Source organism: Equus przewalskii, chromosome X (genome assembly GCF_037783145.1).
Source record: "Equus przewalskii isolate Varuska chromosome X, EquPr2, whole genome shotgun sequence".
Lineage (NCBI taxonomy): Eukaryota > Metazoa > Chordata > Mammalia > Perissodactyla > Equidae > Equus > Equus przewalskii.
In genome coordinates, this window is record NC_091863.1 from 63,119,111 (window position 1) to 63,142,057 (window position 22,947).

Genomic DNA, 22,947 nt, shown 5'->3' on the forward strand with positions numbered 1-22,947 from the left:
TTATGGGGGGAAATAGTTGCTATTTCAAATTATTATTCTGCCTGATTTCTAACTATTAAATCGTGCATTGACATTCAAAAAGTAATTTTTAAATTTCTTTGTCAGATATCAATAAAACTCTTTAAATTTTACTTTATGTTCTGCTTCAGATCATGTTAAACTATGAGATAATATATACAGTGGTTATGGAAAAACACACTTAAATTTGGTCAAAAGTTGCTAATTCTTACTATTTAAATTCATCAAAGTGCCTCACAATTACATGAACATTGTAAAGTTTCTTTGCAAAAAGAATTTGTGATAATAGTAGACTTACTTTGTGATCTCTATTGAGGTGGAAGCATAATTAGACTCTAGATAAACAAATATTGAAAAAATTAAATTTTTGGTGATGAATCAGATATGTATCGCATATTGAAGGAGAAACTTCTTTTGCTTTACTGAATAGATAAGATAAATGTAGAGCATTTATTTAAGGGTTTTGGTTTGAGGGAATAAATTGAGATGTGACCTTTGATTTCATGCAGATTGCCTCTAATACTTATCAAAAATAATTGCTCCTATGCCTCTATAAAGTATTTCATAATTGGGATATTGAGATACTGACTAAATGAATTTGAATTTGTATTTGTCTAACTTGGAGAAATAGCCTTTGCGGATTTCTTGTGCTGTTCTTTCCATTCCATGAAGAGAGGTGTATAAGTCCTCTAGCAATTTTCTCACTCAAAATAAGGATAGAAGAGGCAAAAAGTGTTATTACATACTCATTCTTTCAAGTAATATTGACTGCAAGGGTGAAAAGACACAATACTTCTCTCCTAAGGGCTCACAATCTAGTAAGAGAAAGGCATGAGCAAAATGAGCTTTTATGTAATATATTGATAAACATTTAAATAAAATTGAGAAAATGAAAACATGTATATTTTTTTTCACCTCAATTCTTGATTGTTAATAATAGTTTCCAAACTTTAATTCACCTCCAGGATCTTCATTTTCACAAGTGCCATCCTGACTAAATACATTAAGATTAATAATTCCAAAAATTAAACTTATCATGTTGTTCTTTCTCAAATTTGGTCAGAAGCAACCAAGTAGCTTCTAGAAAAAATTCCATAACACAGTTAGTGGGTTTTCCAGTGGATACAGTAGCTCTTTCTACTTGGTTTTTCCCAAGACTATATTTTGTTTGAAAGAATGTCAATCTTAAGGAAAACATACCCAAAATGTCTCTGGAGATTCATAACTTTAACTTTTCTATGAATAAGATATGCTTTAAAATCAAGAATTATATTATTCTTACACAATTATTTTACCCAGCTTTATTGAGATATAATTGATTTATATAGCATATGTAAGTTTAAGGTGTACAAAATGATGATTTGATACATGTGTATATTGCAAAATAATGACTATAATAGGTTAGTTACCATCTCCATAACCACATGTAATTACCTTCTTTTTGTGTTGATAGCATTTAAGATCTACTTTATTAGTAACTTTCAAGCATATAATACAAAAAATGTAAACTATAGTCAACACACTGTACATTAGATCACCAGAACTTATTTTATAGCTGGAAGTTTATACACTTTGACCAACATCTCCCTATTTCCACCACCCCTTAGTCCCTGGCAACCATCATTCTACCTTCTGTATGAGTTCTTTTTGAGATTGCTCATATAAGTGATATAATGCACAATTTATCTTTCTCTGTCTGACTTATTTCACTTAGTATAATGCCATCAAGATCCATCTATGTTGTTGCAAATGGCAGAATTTACTTCTTTTATTATATATCAATAATATTACATTATACATCATATATATATATATTTATATTTATATTTTATCCATTCATCAATTGATGGATACTTAGGTTGTTTCCATGTCTTGTCCGTTGTGAATAATGTTGCAATAAACATAGAGGTACAGATATCTCTTCGAGATAGTGATTTCATTTCCTTCTGATATGTCGCCAGAAGTGGGATTGCTGGATCATATAGTAGTTCTAATTTTAATTTTTTGAGTAACCTCCATACTATTTTCCATAGTGGCTGCACCATTTTACATTCCCCCCAAAAATGCAAAAGCTTTTCAATTTCTCTATATCCTTGCTAACACTTGCTATCATTGTTTTTTCTATAATAGACATCCTAACAGTTGTGAGGTGTTATCTCATTGTGGTTTTGATTTGCAATTCCATGATTAGTGGTGTTTAACATCTCTTCATGTAACTGTTGGCCATTTGCATGTCTTCTCTGGAAAAATGTCTATTCAGGTCCTCTGCTCATTTTTTTTCTTTTTTGTTTTTGGAGGAAGATTAGCCCTCAGCTAACTACTGCCAGTCCTCCTCTTTTTGCCGAGGAAGCCTGGCTCTGAGCCAACATCCGTGCCCATCTTCCTCTAGCTTATACGTGGGACGCCTACCACAGCATGGCTGCCAAGCAGTGCCATGTCCGCACCCGGGATCCGAAGCAGCGAACCCCGGGCCGCCGAGAAGCGGAACGTGCGAACTTAACCGCTGCGCCACCGGGCCGGCCCCGCTCTGCTCATTTTTTAATCAGACTATTTGGGATTATTTTTTGCTATTGAATTGCATGAGTTCCTTATACACTTTGAATATTGACTCATTAGATAATTGTTTAAATATTTTCTTCCATTTTGTAGATTGACTTTTCAATTTGTTGATAGTTTCTTTTCAGTGCAGAAGCTTTTTTCTTTTGATGTAGTCCCACCTGTTTATTTTTGCTTTTCTTGGCTGTGCTATTTGTATCATACACAAAAATATCATTGCCAAAAGCAACGTCAAGGAGTTTTTTTCCTATGTTTTCTCCTAGTTTTATAGTTTTGGATCTTAGATTTAAGTCTTATATTTCAAGTTAATTTCTGTGAGTGGTGTAAAATAAGAGTTTAATTTCATATTTTCTACATTGGTTATGCAGTTTTTCCAGTATTGTTTATTAAAGGGATTATCCCTTTCCCATTGAATATTCTTGGTTCCCTTGTCAAATATTAGATGATCATCTATGTTTGGATTTATTTCTGAGCTCTCTATTGTGAAATAATTTTAATCTAAAATAGAATAGCAAGATATAAAATAGAAAATCTCATGCATTTGTCCTCAGGAAAACAAGACATAGGGACTGAAAGGCTAATTTCCCAAATATGCCTTACTTACAGAAAAACTGCTAATATTGAAATTTTTTTAAATGATAAGAGAGTTGGTCAGGGGTTGCCTCACATCAACGTTGGAAAATTTTCCTTATGGTTTCCAGACACATGAACAAAAAATGACCCAGGTCAGGGCCAGCCCAGTGGCACAATGGTTGAGTTTGCACATTCTGCTTCAGCAGCCCGGGATTCGCTGTTTCTGATCCTGGATGGGGACCTACACACCACTTGTCAAGCCATGCTGTGGCAGGCGTCCCACAAATAAAGTAGAGGAAGATGGGCACAAATGTTAGCTCAGAGCCAGTCTTCTTTAGCAAAAAGAGGAGGATTGGCAGCAGATGTTGGCTCAGGGCTAATCTTCCTCAAAAAAAAAAAAATGACACAGGTCAAGTTGGTCTCACAAAATAAGCTGACTTGAGCTTTGTTTCTATGACTAGACTATTTGTCTGCTCAGGGAATTTTCAAAGCTGGCCTCTGTTTGTTATTGATATTAACAGAATCTAACTAAACTCTCCCCTCTTTACATTCTCTGCCCATAAATACAGCCTACACCAAAAATCACAATGGATTTGCCTGTTGCTTGCTAAGTTTGTGTGTCCCAAATTGCAATTCCACTGCTATTCCTGAATAAACTCATCTGTTTGGCAATTTTAAACTTGCCTCACTTCACCTTTTTATTTATGTTGATATTCCTTGGTGTCAGAAGTGGGATCTGAAGAGGGAAACTCCTGAAGGACAACAACCCTCAGAATCAAGGGAGGTACCTGCCTAAGACGCTTGCACTCATCGCTTCTGTGAGTCTCCATCTACTTTTGGTTTGGCAAGTCTCCTCTCAGATTCCAAGATCCCTCACTTTGGTTGAGCTCTTCAAATTTGTTTGGGATTTGTTTAAAGACATTATCCTTTTTGGTGAGTACTCATTTGTTTTCTTATAGGAAGAGCACTAGAATTTTGGTAAAATTCCTTTGGAATTCTTGAGAGCAAAAATTAAAAGTAATATCAATGGGCACAGGTTGAGAAAATAAATATCACTAGAATACTTGCCCTCTCCTTGTGAGAGACTTTGGTCTCCAGTAACAAAAGACTCCTGTGAGAGGATAAGTTGGTTGTGGACAGGGCAATTTGACATTAGGCCACCTGCCAACTGAAAGCTGATTTTTGTGTAACTAGGAACACCTGATCATGGGTCAGATAAGTAGGGCAAAGGCTGTCTGCCAGGAACAAAAGGTGTCCTGTGAAATTCACACTGTAAAACAAAACACAACTCCCAAACCCTGAAAGGACAACCATCAGGTTATTTAGGATTTTTTCTTTTGCTCTCTAGAAAACCTCTGATATATGGAATCTCAGCCATGTAAATGCTCTAAGGGTGGCCCTCCTTCAGGGACCCCAGCTGGTTTTATGTTCAAAATTTATGGTCTCTCCTCATGTGAATTTGCCACTAAAGATAATTTAGAACTTCAGTGGTCATTATGGGAAATTTGTGATCTCCCCAAACTTATTTTCTCCAGATTAAATTAGAAGACCACGACAATAGAACTAAATAGAACTATTCTGAGTAGAATAACTATTTGAATTGGGACCTAGAGCTTCTCAATGTATTTAGTATTTTAAAATTGCTTCTTTACAAAATACCATTTCTAAATTGACTGAAGCAAATAAGCAACTGAAAGGAGATATAAAAGCATCGAAGCCTCTTCCTCAGCAGCACTAACCAAAGTTTCCCCTAACTCTATGCTCTACCTTCTCTATGTCCACCTTTGCCCTCTTTTAACCTTGTTTTTAATCTGAACACATCTTTTCTAGAGCTGAAACTTTACCAATTGAACTTGTTAAAATTCTCCTTTTTAAAATTAGGACTTCTGAGATTCTGCTAAACCGTTAATTTTATACATCCCATTGACCAAACCTGAACTTATAGCTACAGTAAAAGATTTTATGAAGGTAACTGAGGATCCTCATAGATTTGCTGAAGAATTCATTTTTATTTTATTTTAATTTTTTGAGGAAGATTAGCTCTGAGCTAACATCTGCTGCCAATCTTCCTCTTTCTGCTGAGGAAGACTGGCCCTGAGCTAACATCCATGCTCATCTTCCTCTATTTTATGTGTGGGATGCCTACCACAGCATGACTTGCTAAGCAGTGCCATGTCTGCACGTGGGATCCGAACCAGTGAACCCTGGGCCACTGAAGCAGAACATGCACTCTTAACTGCTGTGCCCCTGAAGAATTCAATATTGTAATTAAAACTTATCAACCTGGCTTCTCTGATCTTTATCAGTTAGCCCACATGCTTGGTGAAGAAGGTCAAGTCCAATATTGAATGAAAATTGCTAATTGATAAAGCCACAAACAATCTTTAGAATTCCAAGTAAGTCAACCACCAGCTCTTTTATATGATCAAGCTCATGCCATAGACAAAAGGCTCCATTTTACCACCCCAAGGGCCTTCCCTAAACCAGACGACTGAAACTAAATTTAAGCTTGCACCCCAAAGCTTGCCAAATCTTGCACCCCAAAGCTTGTCAAATCTGTTCATGATTACTAGAGTAGACTCCAAATTGTTTTTTTTCTAAAACTCTGGTCTCCCTATAAATGTTGAATCCACCAGGGTGGTCTTTAATTTAATGTTTATAAATGTTTTAAACAGAGATCTATCTCTATTAGTCAAGAGAACCCACATAGAATAGGAAATAATGTCCACCCCTGATCTTGCTGATCTAGCTAATCGGTTAGCTTGCACCCTAGAGGATGATTCCAAAAGAAGAGCAACTAAAATTTTAAATCTGCAACTTCAACAGATGAAATCTCCCAAGCAAACTCACTCTACTGGACTTTGTCATCATTGTAAAAAACCTGGCTATTGGAAAAAGGACTGCTAGAAATGAAAAAATGTCTGGAGAATTACAGCTTTCCAGGAGCCAAGAGTCAAACTCATCCCAATGATGTGGTTCTTAGGATACACAGAGAATTTTTCCCATTCTACCATTAAATAAGCTGGAGGAACTACTCTCCAGACAGGGGACAAATCCCTTACAATATTAATTGACACAAGAGCTATTCTATTGGTGATCAACCTTACTGCAATTAAACAGTCCTTTCCTTGGAGCAATACATTTATTTAAATCATAGGAGTTGAAATAGATCTCAATGTGTCCCTATTTCTAAACATATACCCTTTTGCTTGGGACCTTTTAAGATAAACATCTATTTCTCCTCAGTGAATGAGCTCCTGTCCACTTATTAAGACAAGAAAAATATTATGCTGCTATTTCTTTGTCTTGAAAGGGAAAGATAACTTGAGTTCAGATCTTCTGAATTTAAATCCCTTGAATCTAATCCTGAAGAAAATCTAAAATCTTTTTCTTTCACATATACTTTACAAACCAGGGAAGATCAAACTTCAGATTCATCCTCACTATTAGATTCAGTGTCTCCTACTCTATGGGCAAAATCTCCCATGGACACAGGCAGAATTCATAGTACCTCCCCCATTAAGATTCAAATCGATCCCTCAAAACCTCTGCCCAGAATTAATCAATGCATATAGACAAAGAAGATTTACAGGGCTTACGACATATCATAGAAGACTTTAAAGCACAGAGACTTATTACCCCTTGTGCCAATCCTTGTAATATCCTTTTTTTACCCATAAGAAAATCTAATGGTCAAGGATTGAGATTTTTCCAAGATCTTCAAGCAATAAATAGCATTGTTATTCCCCTCCATCCTGTTGTTCCTAATCCCCATACATTATTAACACCCATTCCTACCAAAACAAATCATTCACTGTGATTGATCTGTGCAGGGCATTCTTTAGCATTTTAGTTGATAAGGCTGGCCAACATATTTTTATCTTTTCCTGGAAAGAACAACAATATAACTGGATAGTAATTGTCCCAGGGTTTTACTGAAAGTCCTTCTTTTTTCTCACAAATTTTAAAACACGACCTAGATGATATAAAATTTTCTGGAGGCTTCACCTTACTACAATATGTACATGATTTACTTCTCTGCCCACCTACCCAAGTCTCCTCACAAGAAGACAGCAGTCACCTATTAAAACAGTTAGCTGCTAAAGGGACACGAGATCTCAAAGAAAAAATTAGAATTTTCTCAAACTCAAGTCCAATATGTAGGATATTTAGTCTCAGAACCAGAATTACACCTAGGTCCTGATAGGTTTCATGGCTTCTTGAGCTTCTCAAAACCTAAAACCAAATGACAATTACAGGATCCTCTTGGGCTACCTGGTTATTGTTACAATTGGATTCCAAACTTCTCCTTAATGACCCAGACCTTATTTATCTTACTAAAAACTGCTTAATCTGACCCCATTATCTGGGGAAATCAAGATTATTTGGCCTTTAAAACTTTGAAGGGAAGATTAATAAATCCACCTGTCCTTGGATATCTGAACTATCAACTACCCTTTTTGTATGTGAAAAAGAGGGAAATGCCATCAGGATACTTACCCCAAAACATGGGAGCTACCAACAGCCTTTAGCTTACTACAGCCAACAATTAGATCTCACGGCTCTAGATTACTTCCTATACATTATGGCTATCATTGAGACTTCCCTTCTGGCAAAGGTCACTCAAGAAATAGTCATGGGATCCTCTTTGACCATCTTTGTACCTCATGCTGTCTAAGCTCTCTTGAACTCACACCATACCTAATACCTTTCAGCAAGCCATCTTACCCCTTATGAAATTCTCTCGCTAATCACCCCTGATTTTACTCTCATTCATTGTGATAATCTCAACCCTGCTACCCTTTTTCCTCTTCCATGGACAACAACCCCCGACTGTTTGACTTTGATGAATCACCTATAAACTCCTCATGATGACCTACAGGAAACTCCCTCGACAAATGTTTATTTCTCATGGTTTACTGATGGCTCTTGTATGAAAATGGTAAATATTGTGCTGGATATCCAATATCAACTCCTTTTGAATTCATTAAGGCTTCATCCTTATCTTTGGCCACTTCAGCCCACTATTCCTTGAGCATATATTCTAGTGAAAGATAAAACTGAAAACATCTACACTGATAGTTGATATGCTTTTTGAGTAGCCCATAGTTTTGGAATGCTGTGGAAACAGCAGGGTTTCCTTACTTCCAGTGGAGATAAAGTTTTAAATGGTCTTTATGTCCAATATTCTTAGATGTTATACTCCTGCCAGCAGTTCTGGCTATTATTAAGATCTCAGGGCATTCTAAGTTTGACACTCTGGAGCTAAGGAACCCACCTTACTGATTTCTCTACAAAAGATGTTGCTTTTATGGGATCCATACTCCAAACTTCTGTCACGGTCCAAAAAACTGCTTCCCCTGGTGATAACCTAAGAGAACTAATCAGGGAAATACAACAATTGGCCCTTGGAAAGGAAAAACAAAATTGTAGATCTAAAGGTTATTGGTATTATGAAGACAAGAAATTCTGTTTCAGATGCAGTAACAAACCAGGCCTGCCATAAAATCTAAAATTTTCATTATTAACTACCATATATAACTTAAATCATTGGTCAACTGATAAAATGATAACAATAATGAATCAATATTGGTTGGGAAACATTATAAAGGCTTCAAACTTAGCTTGTTTTTTCCATCTGTCCTAAATTTAACACAAGGAAGCTTATCTGTACCACCCTTGGACAGATTTACCCAAAGGACCATTCAAGGTTTGGCAAATGGATTTCATACAATTGTTCTCATCTCATGGATATAAGTATGTTCTAGTAATGGTTTTCATATTTTCATATTGGACAGAACTTTCCCATATAGACAGGCGACTGACTCTTCTGTAGCTAAAATCTTATTAGAAAAGATTATTCCCACTTGGATAACCACCCTTCAACTTCATAATGATCAGAGAACCCACTTTATTGGTCAAATACTTTTACACGTCTGTGCTGTCTGGCCAGTTCTGCAACACTTTTATTGTGTTTATCATCCTCAGTCTTCAGGACTGGTCTGACATACAAGTGGAATTATTAAGACTTAATTAGCTAAGTTAGTCGAAACCCTCCAAATATCCTGGCCCAAAGCATTACCATTGGTTCTTCTAAACATTAGATCTGCTCCCTTTGAGATACATAAACTTTTGCCTTTTGAAATAATTACAGGATGACCAATGCACTTTGCCCTGACTTCTTTTGACTCACAACTAATAAAGAGGGATGTACTTCAATTTCACAAAAGCCTCATCAAGTCCATAGAAAATAATCATGCTCTGATAAAACACTCTTTCCACAGAGTGCTCCTGGGAGATAAAAGCATTGAACATCATACCTTACGGCCTGGAGATTTTGCCTATTGGAAAATACATCTCCAAAAAGACTCTTCAATCTTGCTGGAAAAATCTCTACTAGGTGCTGTTAACTAACTCCTGTGCAGCCAAATTTCAAGGAATAGATTCCTGGATTCATGTGTCAAAAAGAAAGCCCAAAAACCTGAATGGACCTGGACACTAACTGGTGACCCGAAACTGAAAATTTCTAGGAGGGGAAGTAGACAACATCTGAAGTGATCAGTTTACCCAAGATATTCAGACAAGGCCTGTTTAATTTTTCCTTTTTCTCTTCTCATTCTATGTTTAGTTAAATCGTGCCATTCAGGCCTTCAATTCTTATTTTCCTACGATCATTTATTTAGCTTTAACATATCATTTCCTACCCACCTTACAAACACTCTCTGATCCTGCTAAACTGGTTGTTGGGTTTGTGCCACAGCAAATAATACTCATGGTGAACCTGAATTGGTGGCCTGGCAACTATCTTTAGAAGGATGGTAAAACCTATCTCATAAAGATGTAGGATTTTGCTTTGGTAGCTTTGAAACCACGCGTGTCACCCCTTCCACAAGATTGGCACCAAATATTATTGCTCTCCATCGGGTACACCCACTCATAAGGGGATACTCCTAACCCAGGTCTGGACTCATATTCAAAATCTTTATTTATATTTCAAAAACAATGATAGGAATAGCAAAGCTCTAGGATATCTCTCATTAAATATTTGTAACTGTGCTATTTTACATGACCCAGATGAACATGAATTCACTCCCCATTGGAATCCAGAAGAGTATACTGTCTCCTCCATTAATGTTTCTCTATGGTGAGGCAAGGAAAACCATAACACTGGAAAGTGGGAAGCTGATGTGCTCCCACTTAATGGTACTTCATTGAAAATTGACCAAAAATGGTTAATGGTGGAAAATAACTTCAACTTACTTTTTCCCTAGAGATATTCCAGACTTGCATCAAAATCTAACATACTGGATCAGCTCATTTGTTATATCAGATCTATAGAAATTTGTGGTGCTCATATAACCATTCCCAGAATGCTAGTAAATCAGATTACCAAGTGTTCTGTATAAATGATTATATTTCTGGTCGTTATATCCCCTCTTTCATTCCAGGGAGAAAAATCTGGACAAGGAGACTCAACTATGCGTTATCCTTAAAAGACGTTGGGTATTTCTTTTATGTGGGAGAAACATATATTCTACACTTTACCTTAATTGGAAGGGATATTGTGAGATTGTTGGCCTCACCTCTAATGGCAAAATTAGAAAAACTCTTCCCTCTACTATTATAAGCTATATAATGCCTAATCTGGAATCTTTCTCCTATCACCTTAAAAGGACACGTTGAAAGTGGGAAGGTTATAAATTTGGATGGATGACTACCCCAGAGTAGATAGAAAGGGTTTTGAACATGCTTTTGCCAAAGATTTTTTTTCCTTGGGTTTGAGTAGTAAACCTTAAAAAAGCAGTTCACAAATATCTATAGTTGTGTGAGCCACTTTCAATGGTTTTGTCCAAGATTTTAAATATTAACAAATCTGAATAGATAGCCTTGCAGAAGCAGTCCTAAAAAAAAAAAAAAACCACAGAGCCCTAAATCTCCTCACTACTCAGCAGGTGAGAACCTGTGCCCTACTTGGTAAAGAATGTTGGTGTTATGTTAATAAGTCAGAAAAAATAACACAAGAACTAAAAATAATGAAGGACAATATAAAACTGTTAGCAGAAGTAGGCCAAGCTCCCAACTTGGGACATTTTTGATCTATTGAACATAGTTGAGGAAACTGGTTGAGAAGTGTGTTTGAATCAATAGCTATCATTGTGCTTTTAGTCCTCAGTTTAATTTTTTAATTAAATTTATATGATTTTATATTAGTAATCAAATGCCTTCTTTCCAAACGTATGAAGAAAATAAAATTATTTTTCTTTCAAAGGCTTTCCTGAAATTCAACTGACCATTGAAACTGAAACATTCACCTTAGAGGAACATAACTGGGATTCTTCATTTTTCTATGTTTTTAAGTTGTTCATTTATTTATTTGTTTTACTGCAGTAACATTGGATTATAACATTAAATAACTTTCAGATGTACATCATAATATATTTTGAATTCTATGCAGATTACATCATGTTCACCACCCAAAGACAAATTATAATCCATCACCACATATGTGTGCCTAATCACCCCTTTTGCTCTCTCCCTTCCTTCCTTCCCCTCTGGTAACCACAAATACAATCTCTGTTGCTATGTGTTTGTTTGTCGTTGTTTTCATCTTCTGCTTATGAGTGAGAATCATATGGTATTTGACTTTGTCCCTCTGACTTATTTCACTCAGCATAACACCTCGAGTTCCATCCATGTTGTCACAAATGGCCAGATTTCATCATTTCTTATGGCTGAGTAGTATTCCATTGTATATATATACACCACATCTTCTTTATCCATTCGTCCCTTGATGGGCACCTAGGTTGCTTCCAAGTCTTGGCTATTGTGAATAATGCTGCAATGGACATAGGGGTGCAGGTATCTTTATGCATTCGTGTTTTCATGTTCTTTGGATAAATACCCAGCAGTGGGATAGCTGGATATACTCCATACTGCTTTCCATAGTGGCTGCACTAGTTTGTGCTCCCACCAGCAGTGAACAAGGGTTCCCTTCTCTCCACATCCTCTCTAACATTTGTTGTTTCCTCTCTTGTTAATTATCACCATTCTGACAGGAGTGAGGTGATATCTCATTGTAGTTTTGATTTGCATTTCCCTGATAGATGATGATGTTGAACATCTTTTCATGTGTCTGTTAGCCACTCGTATATCTTCTTTGGAGAAACCTCTGTTCAGGTCTTTTGTCTATTTTAATTCGGTTGTTGGTTTTTTTTGTTGTTTAGACCTATGAGTTCTTTGTATATTTTGGATATTAACCCCTTGTCAGATATATGGTTTGCAAATATCTTCTCCCAATTGTTAAATTGTCTTTTCATTTTGTTGGTGGTTTCCTCTGCTGTGCAGAAGCTTTTTAGTTTGACGTGGTCCCAGTTGTCTATTTTTTCTTTTTTTCTCTTGCCAGGTCAGACATGGTACTTGCAAATAATACTGCTAAGGTCGATGTCAAAGAGCATCTGTCTATGTTTTCTCCTAGAAGTTTAATGGTTTCAGGTCATAAATTCAAGTCTTTAATACATTTTGAGTTGATTTTTGTTCATGGTGTAAGATAATGGGCTACTTTCCTTCTTTTGCATGTGGCTGTCCAGTTTTCCCAAGACATTTATTGAAGAGCCTCTCCTTATCCATTGTATGCACTTGGTTCCCTTGTCAAACCCTAACTGCCCATAAATGTGTGGGTTTATTTCTGGGCTCTCTCTTCTATTTCATTGATCTGTGTGTCTGTTTTTGTGTCAGTACCATGCTGTTTGAGTTACTATGGCTTTGTAGTATATTTTGAAATCAGGAAGTGTGATACCTCCAGCTTTGTTTCTTCTTCTCAGGAATCCTTTGGCTATTCGGGCTCTTTTGTTGTTCCATCTAAATTTTAGGATTTTTTGTTCTATTTCTGTGAAAATTGTTGATGGAACTTCCATAGGGATTGTACTGAATCTATAGATTGCTTTAGGAAGTATGGATATTCTGTGTTAATTCTTCTAATCCAAGAGCACTGAATATCTCCATTTCTTTGTGTCTTCTTTGATTTCTTTCAACAATGTTTTATAGTTTTTGGTGTACAGATCTTTCACCTCTTTGGTTAAGTTTATTCCAAGATATTTTACTCTTTTTGTTGCAATTATAAATGGGATTGTATTATTAATTTCCTGCTAGTTCATTGATAGTGTATAGAAATGCAACTGATTTTTGTTTGTTGATTTGTTATCCTGTGACTTGACTGCTTTCCTTTATTATTTCTGAAAGTTTTTTAGTGGATTCTTTAGGGGTTTCAGTATATAAAATCATGTCATTTGCAAATGGTGACAGTTTCAATTCTTCTTTTCCAAATTTGATATCTTTTATTTGTTCTTTGCCTTGTTGCTCTGGATAAGACTTCCAACACTATGTTAAATAAGACTGGTGAAAGTGGGCATCTTTTTCTGGTTCCTGTTCTTCGAGGGATAGTTTTATGTTTTCCTCCATTAAGAATGATATTACCTGTGGGTTTGTCATATATGGCCTTTATTATGTTGAAGTATTTTCCTTCTACACCCATTTTGAGTTTTTATAAAAAAAATGGATGCTGTATCTTGTCAAATGCTTTCTCTGCATCTATTGAGATGATCATGCGATTTTTATTCTTCATTTTGTTAATGTGATGCTTCACATTCAGTGATTTGCAGATGTTGAACCAACCCTATATCCCTGGAATAAATCCCCTTGATTGTGGTGTATGATCCTTTTACTTTATTTTTGCATTTGGTTTGCCAATATTTTGTTGAAGACTTTTGTGTCTATAATTTATCAGTGATATTAGCTTGGAAATTTCTTTTTTTGTGTTGTCTTTGTCTAATTTTGGTATCAGGTTAATTTTGGCATGGTAAAATGATTTATCAAGTGTTCCTTCTTCTTCAATATTTTGGAAGAGTTTGAGAAAGACGGATATTAAATATTCTTTAAACGTTTTGTAGAGTTCAGCAGGGAATCCATCTGGTCCTAGACTTTCAATTATTGGGAGGTTTTTGAATACTGTTTCAAACTCCTTATGGGTGATTAGTCTATTCAGATTCTTGTCTCTTCTTGATTGAGTTTTGGATAGTTATGTGATTCTAAATATTTGGCCTTTCTTCTAGGTTATTCAGTTTGCTGGCATACAATTGTTCATAGCATTCTTTTATAACCGTTTGTAATTCTGTGGTATCTGTTGTAATTTCTCCTTTTTCCTTTCTGATTTTATTTATATGTCTTCCTTCTTTTGTGTCTTCTTTTCTTGTTCGTCTTTTCTGTCTTTTCTTTTTTATCTTTTTCAGTGTTAGCCTAGGTAAAGGTTTTCAATTTTGTCTGTCTTTTCAAAGAACCAGGTCTTAGTTTCATTGATCCTTTCTGTTGTCTTTTTAGTTTCTATTTCATTTATCTCTACATCAATTTCTTTACTTTTATTGACTTTGGGCTTCATTTGTTCTGCTTTTTCTAGTTCCTTTAGGTGTAGTGTCAGGTTTTTTATTTGAGACTTTTCTCATTTCTTGACATAGGCCTGTATTGCTATAAAGTTCCCTCTTAGTACTGCTTTTGCTGCATCCCATAAGTTTTTGTATTTTATGTTTTCATTTTCATTTGTCTCCAGGTATATTTTGAACTTTTGATTGATTTCTTCATTGATCCAATACTTGTTCAGTAGCATGTTGTTTATTTTTAGCATATTTGTGACTTTTCAAGCTTTCTTCTTATAGTTGATTTTAAGTTTCATATCACTCTGGTCAGAAATGTTGCTTGATATAATTTCAATCTTCTTAAATTGATTATGAGTTGTTGTGTTTTCCAACAGGTGATTTTTCCTTGAGAATATTCCATGTGCATTTGAGAAGAATGTGTATTCTGCTTCTTTTGGATGGAATGTTCAGTATATATCTATTAAGTCCACCTGGTCTAGTTTTTCATTTATGGCCACTGTTTCCTTGTTGACTTTCTATCTGGAAGATCTATTCAATGGCATAAGTGAAATATTAAGGTCCTCATACTTTTATTGCATTGCTTTTAATATCTCCTTTTAGGTCTGTTAATAACTACCTTATATATTTTTGTGCTCCTATGTTAGGTGCATATAGGTTAACAAATGTTATGTCTTCTTAAGTGCTTATCCCCTTTATCATTATATACTGTCTTTTGTTGTCTCATAATTTTTGTCGTGAAGTCTATTTTGTCTGATATAAGTATAACTACATCTGCTTTCTTTTCCTTGACATTTAAATGGTTGGGGTATCATCTTTCATCCCTTGATGTTGAGCCTGTGTTTGACTTTAGAGCTGACATAGATCTTCTGGAAGCAGCATATTGTTTGGTCTTGTTTTTCAATCCATCCAGCCATTCTGTATCTTTTGATTGGAGAATTCAATCCATTTTTATTTAGGGTGATTATTGATATTGGAAGAATTAATACTGCAATGTTATCTTTTGTTTTCTGATTACTGTATATTTCCATTCATTTTTTCCCATGTGTTTCTGTCTACCATTTAAGTTTGGTGGTTTTCTGTGATGTATTTCTCAGTTTTCTCTTTTTTTATGTTTCCTGACTCTGCTCTGAAGTTTTGTTTTGTAGTTGCAATGAGCTTTGTATAAAAGACTTCATTTGAAAGACAGTAATTTTTCTTATATAATAGCATCTTATCTTCATTTCTGTATAGTTTCCATCCTTTCCCATTTCCACTTCTATATTTTTATTGTCATAAGTTATCCTTTTTGATATTGTGAGTTCCTTACCAAATTACAGTGATTATAGTTACTTTTAATGCTTCCCTTCCCTTTAACTTTTATAATTGTCTACTAACTTATTCTGAAATATAGTTGGAATTCTCTGATTCCTGTCTATTTATCACCTTGCTCAAAGTTTTGTATAGCTTTGCCTTTTTGTTTCAGATAGGAGAACTACTTTCAACATTTTTTATAAGGTAGGTCTAGTGGTGGTGAACTCTTTCAGCTTTTTTTTGGGAAATCATTTATTTTTCTTCCATATCTGAAAGATAACTTTGTTGAATAGAGCATTCTTGACTGGTTATTTTTATCTTTCAATACACTCATGTACTGAGTAATAATGTTTTAGTCAACTATGAACCACATATGCAATGGTGGTCCCATAACATTAGTTACACATAGTCTAGGTATGTAGTCGGCTATACCATCAAGTTTGTGTAAATACACTCTACAATGTTCACACAAAGACAAAATTTCTTGATGACATATTTCTCAGAACGTAACCTAGTTTTTAAGCAGTGCCATACTGTATTTTGAACCAAACATTCGACTCTTTCTTAGTCTGTAAAATTTTTGCTGAGACATTTACTGATAACAACATGGGGGTCCCCTTGTATGTTATCTTTTTTTCCCCCTAGCTGCCTGAATATTATTTCTTTCTCATTGACTTTTGACAGTTTTATTACCTGATGTCTTGGAGAAGGTCTTTATGCATTGAGATAATTTGGTGTTCTATTAGCTTCATGGATTGTATGTCCAGTTTCTTCCCCAGGTTTGGGACATTCTTAGGTATTATTTCTTTAAATAACCTCTCTAGTCCCTTCTCTGTCTTCTCCTTGTAGGATACCCAATATATTGTATTTTCTAATAGAGTTAGATAATTCTTGTAGAATTTCTGTATTTAAAAAAATTCTTGGTTATCTCTCATCCTCTACCTGTACCATTTCTAGGTCTCTATCTTCAAGTTCACTAATTCTCTCTTCCATATTGTCTGCTCTATGTCTAATGCTTTCTAATGCATTCTTCCTCTCATTTATTAAGTTCTTCAGCTCCAGAATTTCATTTTGGTTCTTTTTTAAAGTTTCAGTCTCTGTAGTAGAGTATTCCTTCTGTTCATTAATTTTATTCCTGAGCTCATTAAATCGCCTTTCTAAGTTTGCTTGTAGCATACTGAGTTCCATGACTTTATGTTTGGTTTCTGGAGAACTGTCATTTTCCTTTTGTGATGCCCTGTTGCCATGGCTTCTCTTTATAATTAGTGAATTATTCCTTTACCAGCACATTTATCACAGCATGCTTTTTTTTTCTTATTAAGGTATATATTTGTTTATTTTGAATCTAACTATTCAATCAGTTGGAGATTGGAGACCATTCTTTTGTTTTCCATGAGGTGGTGCTATGGCACCAATTTATGGCTTCTCTTACCTGTGCTACCTCTGGTTGTATCTAGTGATCAACACTTTCCACCTTCCATTGTCTCTTTTAGGGCTATTGTAGGTACGCCTGTCATTGCTGCCTGTTCCTCCAGGGGTCACTGATGCCTTGTTGTTGCTGGTGTCACTGTGGTCACTAGTTTTGCCACCAGGGATACAGGGATGGCGGATGCCTTTGGCATATTCAGGATCACCTGGCTTGCAAGTAACTCTGCCATGGTAGGGGGATCAGGAAGGTGGGGGAGGGAGCTGGGTTCACAGGAAACAGCATCTCTTTTCTTATGGCCATAGACCCCAGTGCAATTGGGAGTCCTGAGTTGTTTGCATGCCTCTTCTGCTGCTACCAGGTTCTGAGCCATGGCCAAGAGTTTGGGGTCATGGTGCTCCACCTTCACTATTGCTTCATTCCCTGTGGCCACACATCCCACTGAAGCCAGGAGACCAGTGTTGCATGCATGCTTCCAGTGCTGCTTACCAGGTTCTCTGGGACTGAGGGCGGCTGGATTAGCTGCCACAGACAAGGGGTCAGGCTCTTAGGGACTGTCTCTGATCTTCCTCCAGTTCATCTCCTCTATGTGCTCCAATCCACCCACCATCATAGGTACTGATATGTGTACCTGTTTGTGTCCTGGTGTGTCAGGTGGTGTAGCCTTTTGTTTAGTTATGGATGTTTTACTCATTGGAGATTGAAGGGGAGAGACACAGGGAGCATCTTATGGTGCCATGATATCTCATTTAATCTCTTTAACAAATCTGTGAGGCTGATAATATTATCAATTTTTACTTTATAAACAAGGAAACACACTTAGAAAATGAATTACCCATTTAATTAGAACTTCAGGAAATTCTGGAATGCAGGAATCTACTATCACTGATTTAAAATAATTTAAATACAACAAAATATGTTTACCTACTGCAGTGTAATGAGATTAGAAATAAATAACAAAAAGAAATGTACAAACTACACAAATTTTGGAATTTAAGCAACACAGTCCTAAATAACCAATGGATCCAGAAGTAAATCACAAAGGAATTTTGATAGTACTTTGAGATGAATGAAAATGAAAGGCAACATACGAATACTAAAAATATGCTGCTAAATCAGTGCTTAGAGTAAAATTTATAGTTACAAATGCCTATATTAAGAAAGATGCAGATTTCAAATCAATAACTTAACCTTCCACCTTCCAACACTGGAAAAAGTAAACTAAACCTAATCAATCAGATGGAAGGAAATAGTAAATATTAGAGAAAAATGAAATGAAATAGAAAATAAGAAACAAATAAGAACATTAACAAATGAAACATTGGTTATCATAATTTTTCAACAAAATTGACAAATCTTTCATTGGATTGGCCAAGAAAAAAAATGAAAGAGTGATTTTACAAAATAAAACTAGGAATAAAAAAGTAGATATCACGACCAACCTTACAGAAATAAAATGGTGTTATATGGGAATAATATGAACAATTCTTGTAAACAAATTAGATAACCTAGGTTAAATTCATAAATTTCCAAAGAGATATGAACTACCAAAATTGATTCAAGAAAAAATAGAAAATATGGACAAATCTATGAAAATGAATAGATTGAACTAGTAAATTTACAAACTTCCCACAGAGAAAAATCCAGGTCTGCATGGCTTCACTGATATATTCTACCATATATTTAAGAAAAAAATAACACCAATAGTATTAATTTTTTTTTTCCTGAAATCAGAAGAGTTGAGAACTGGTATCAAGAATGGGATGAATACATTGCAAAAAGAAAAGCATTGGAATTTTGATAGGGGTTGCATTTAATCTGTATCTTGCTTTGGGTTGTATGGATGTTTAATAATATTAGTACTTAAAATCCATGATCAGGAAATATCTTTCCATTTATTTGTGTGTTCTTCAATTTCTTTCATTAATTTCTTGTAGTTTTTAATATACAGGTCTTTTACCTCCTTGGCTAAATTTATTCCTTGGTACTGATTCTTCTTTTAAAATTTATTTTATTGAAGTCATAATAGTTTATAATATTGTGAAATTTCAGGTGTACATTATTTTTTCTCAGACACCTCATACATATGCCCCTTTACATCTTATGCCCAACCCCCAACACCCTGCTCCTCTGGTAACCACTATTCTGTTCTCTTTGTCCATGTGTTTGTTTATCTTCCACATATGAGTGAAATCACATGGTATTTGTCTTTGTCTGGTTTATTTTGTTTAACATAATACCTTCAAGGTCCATCCATGTTTCTGCAAAGAGACAATTTTGTCCTTTTTATGGCTAAGTAGTATTACATTGTATATATATAATACATCTTCTTTATCCATTCAACAAGTGATAGGCACTTGGGTTGCTTCCACATCTTGGCTATTGTGAATAATGCTGAAATTAACATAAGGATACATAAGTCTCTCTGAATTGTTGATTTCAAATTCTTTGGATAAATAACCAGTAGTGGGATAGCTGGGTCATATGGTATTTCTGTTTTTAATTTTTTGAGAAATCCCCATACTGTTTTCCATAGTGGCTGCACCAGTTTGCATTCCCACTAGTAATGTGTGAGGATTCCCTTTTCTCCACATCCTCTCCAACATTTGTTATTTTTTTTCTTGGTAATGATAACCTTTCTAACAGGTGTAATGTGATAGCTCATCATAGTTTTGATTTGCATTTCTCTAATGATTAGTGATGAACATCTTTTCATGTGTCTGTTGACCATCTGTATATCTTCTTTGGAAAAATGTCTGATCATATCCTTTACCCACTTTTTGATCAGGTTGTATTTTATTGTTGAGTTGTATGAATTCTTTATATATTAGGGAGATTAATCCCTTGCTAGATATATGACTTGAAAACATATTCTCCCAGTGAGAGTGCTGTCTTTTTGTTTTGATACTGGCTTCCTTTGCCTTGCAGAAGCTCTCTAGTCTCATGTAGCCCTATTTATTTTTTCTTTTGTTTCCCTTGCCTAAGTAGACATGATATTCGAAAAGATGTTTCTAAGAACAATGTCAAAGAGTGCACTGCTTATATTTTCTTCTACAAGTCTTATGGTTTCAGGTCTTACCTTCAAGTCGTTGATCAATTTTGAGTTAAATTTTGTGTATGGCATAGGATAATGGTCTACTTTCATTCTTGTGCATGGGATGCCAGTTTTCCCAACATCATTTGTTGAAGAGACATTCTTTTCTCCATTGTAAGTTCGTGGCTCCTTTCTTGAAGATCAGCTGTCTATAGATATGTGGTTTTATTTCTTGGCTTTCAATTCTGTTCCATTTATGTGTGTGTCTGTTTTTGTACCAGTGCCATGCTGTTTTTATTACTATAGCTTTGTAGTATATTTTGAATTCAGGGATTCTAATGCCTTCAGCTTTCTTCTTTTTTATCAGGATTGCTTTAGCTATTCAAGGTCTTTTGTTAGCCCATATGAATTTTAGGATTCTTTGTTCCACTTCCATGAAGAATGTCATTGGGGTTCTGATTGAGATTATATTGAATCTGTAGATTGCTTTAGGCAACATGGGCATCTTAACTATGCTTATTCTTCCAATCCATGTGCATGGAATATCTTTCCATTTCTTTGTCATCATCAATTTCATTAAATTATGTCTTATAGATTTCATTGTATAAGTTTTTCACCTCGTTGGTTAAATTTATTCTAGATATTCTATTCTTTTTCTTACTATTGTAAATGCATTGTATTTTTTAGTTCTCTGTTAGTTTGTTATTAGAGAAATGTAACTGAATTTTATAAGTTGATGTTGCACCCTACAACTTTGCTGTAGTTGTTCATTATTTATAATAGTTTTTTGATGGATTCTTTAGGGTTTCCTACACATAAAATCACGTTGTCTGTAAACTATAAGAGTTTCATTTCCTCCTTTCCAATTTGGATACTTTTTATTTCTTTTTCTTGCCTAATTTCTCTGACTAGGACTTCCAACACCATGTTGAATAAATGTGAGAAAAGCAGACATCCTTGTCTTGTTTCTGTTCTTAGAGGGATACCTTCCAATTTTTCATCATTGAGTATGATTTTAGCTGTGGCTTGATCATATATGGCCTTTATTATGTTGAGGTACTTTCCTTCTATACTCATTTTGTTGAGGGTTTTTACCATAAATGGATGTTGGATCTTTTCAAATGCTTCTCTGCATCTATTGAGATGGTCATGTGATATTTATTCCTCATTTGGTAAATGTGGTGTATCAGATTGACTGATTTGAGGATATTGAACCATCACTGCATCCCTGGTATAAATCCCACTTGATAATGATGTATGATCCTTTTAATGTGTTGCTGTATTTTGTTTGCCAATATTTTGTTGAAGATTTTTGCATCTATGTTCATCAGTGATATTGGCCTGTAATTTTCCTTCTTTGCATTGTCCTTTGCTGGTTTTCATATCTGGGTGATGTTGGCCTCCTAGAATATGTTAGGAAGCATTCCATCCTCTTAAATTTTTTGGAATAGTTTGAGAAGGATAAATATTAAATCCTCTTTGAAGATTTTTTAGATATATATAGAACACTCCATCCAAAAACAGCAGGTTACACATTCTTCTCAAGTACACATGGAACATTCTCAAACGTAGACCATATGCTGGGAAACAAGACAAGCCTTAATAAATTTAAGAAGATTGAGACCATATCAAGTAACTTTTCCAGCCATAATATATGTGAAACTAGATATCAACCCTAGAAAAAAGCTAGGAGAGTGACCAATATCATCTGGTCTAGTTTTTTGTTTAATTCCACTATTTCCTTTTGGCTTTCTGTCTGTATGATCTACCCATTGATGTAAGTGGGGTGTTGAAATCTCCTACTATTATTGGGTTGCTGTTTCTCCTTTTAGTTCTGTTAATAGTTGCTTTATGTACTTTGGTGCTCCTGTGTTAGGTACTTATATATTTATAAGTGCCATGTCCTCTTGGTGAAGTGTCCCTTTTATCATTTCATACTGCCCCTCTTTGTCTCTTTGTTTTTTTAATCTTGAAGTCTACTTTATGTGACATAATTATGGAAACACTTGCTTTCTTTCATTTGTCATTAGATTGGAGTATCATCTTCCATCCCTTCAGTCTCAGCCTCTGTTTGTCTTTAGAGCTGAGATGTGTTTCCTGAAGACAGCATATTGTTGGGTCTTGTTTTTTAACCCATCCAGTTATTCTATCTTTTTATTGGAGAATCCAAACCATTTACTTTTAGAGTGATTATTGATACATGAGGCCTTAATAATGCCATTTTATCTCTTGTTTTCTGGTTGTTCTGTATTTCTCTTGTTTCTCATCCCATGTATTTCTAACTGTCAACTCAATCTGTTGATTTTCTATGATGACATTCTCAGTTTTCTCTTTATTAATCATTTGCGTGTCTGTTCTATTTTTTCATTTAGTGATTACTATGAAGTTTGTATAAAAGATCTGGTAGATGAGATAGTCCATTTTCTGATAGTCTCTTATCTCCTGATCCTAAGAAGTTTCCTTCCTTTCCTCTCCCCTGGCTCAGTGATTGTTGTCACAACTTGTCACATTTTGTTTTGTGAGTTTGTGATTAAAATAAACTGATTATAGTTATTTTTCACGCTTTCATTCCCTTTATCTTCAATATTATAATTGTTTGCTAACCTGTTCTGGTAGAGAGCTGC

General features: G+C 35.1%; 1 long non-coding RNA gene across 1 annotated transcript; it reads left to right on the top strand.

The window, feature by feature from the left end:
- The first annotated feature begins 3,874 nt into the window (after positions 1-3,874).
- LOC139081047 (uncharacterized) lies at positions 3,875-11,130 on the top strand. Its single transcript, XR_011535995.1, has 2 exons — positions 3,875-4,080; positions 9,432-11,130. It is a non-coding gene; the product is annotated as an uncharacterized lncRNA (long non-coding RNA).
- The last annotated feature ends 11,817 nt before the right edge of the window (positions 11,131-22,947 follow it).